The 1,233-nt window shown below is 39.9% G+C and overlaps 1 non-coding gene across 1 annotated transcript; it reads right to left on the bottom strand.

Annotated features, from left to right (window-relative positions):
- Positions 1 to 534: 534 nt before the first annotated feature.
- Positions 535 to 722, bottom strand: LOC123232857. The gene has a single exon (XR_006505332.1). It is a non-coding gene; the product is annotated as a U2 spliceosomal RNA (small nuclear RNA).
- Positions 723 to 1,233: the final 511 nt, after the last annotated feature.

Here is a 1,233-nt window from a genome sequence, read left to right as displayed (position 1 = left end):
AACTTGACCAATGATGTACTTATTAGCATGTGTCTACATTATTATGTCTGCATATGAAATGTCTAGTTTCTACATTCATAATTTGACAGTATTTTTAATGACATTTCAGAAATAAAATGGTGGTATTCCAAGAGATGCTTAGATTCATCCCATGCATTTACTTTTATACACATGTTGTATTAATGCGTGTAAAAAGGTATTTTTTTTTAAACAAACCCTTACCTTCTGTCTTAGATTCAGTTTTTTTTTTTTTAAACCCTTGTACTTCGGTGTATTGTCTCATAGGTGGAAGATTGGTAAGGGTGGGCAATGGGGGTCAAGTGACTTGCCCAGGGTCACCCAGCTGGGAAGTGGCTGAGGCCGGGTTTGAACCTAGGACCTCCTGTCTCCAGGCCTGACTCTCACTCCACTGAGCTACCCAGCTGCCCCCTTAGATTCAGTTTTAAGTATTAGTTGTGGTTTAAATGACTTGCCCAGGGTCACATATCTAGGAAGTGGGTGAGGCTAGATTTGAACCCAGGACATCCCATCTCCAGGCTTTGCTCTCTATCCCCTGAGCCACCTCGTTGCCCTGAGAAGTACATTTTTTTTCCTAGGAAAATAATTATAGTTCAGAAATAGAAATAATCATGGTATTGACCCGTTAGGACATCTAGTTATTGAAAATCTCTAATTGCAATTTGGTACTACACTTGATCTTAGCTAAAAAGCCAAGAAATGATCTTTAATTGCAAATTGGAAATAAAGCAAGATAGGCTAGTACAAAGAGTCTCCAGACAAACATCAACTGTTTCTGTTGTTGTTGTTGTTGTTGTTGTTGTTGTTGTCCTCATCCTCATTCTAATGTAAGTTTTCCACCACTTATTTTTATTATTCTTAATGGATTCCAAAGTCTCAGTTGTTCTGCAGATGTCTCCTTTTGACCTCATAGTTAGCCTCAGGCAGGTTTTTCTTCAGCTACTTCTTTAACCAGGAATGGGTCATAGCCTGAGCAATTTATTTTGCTGGCTGCTGTTCTGATGTCTTTAACTAGCTAGTCTTTCTTTCCAGATAGAGAATTGTCTTGCCAGTCTCATGGGAGCCTTCAAACTACTGGTCCCTATACTGTTCATTGTTTCTTTCCTCTTCTCTCTCAGAAAACGGAAAAGATGGATGGAAATGCCATGGTACCTGACTTAACTAAGTCTGGGTAAAAGCCTATTGCAGTTCCCCCACCCCCCCACCCCCCAATCA

Source organism: Gracilinanus agilis, chromosome 1, assembly GCF_016433145.1.
Source record: "Gracilinanus agilis isolate LMUSP501 chromosome 1, AgileGrace, whole genome shotgun sequence".
Classification (NCBI taxonomy): domain Eukaryota; kingdom Metazoa; phylum Chordata; class Mammalia; order Didelphimorphia; family Didelphidae; genus Gracilinanus; species Gracilinanus agilis.
Note: the sequence above shows the minus strand (reverse complement) of the source record. Positions and strands in the feature narration are given on the sequence as shown.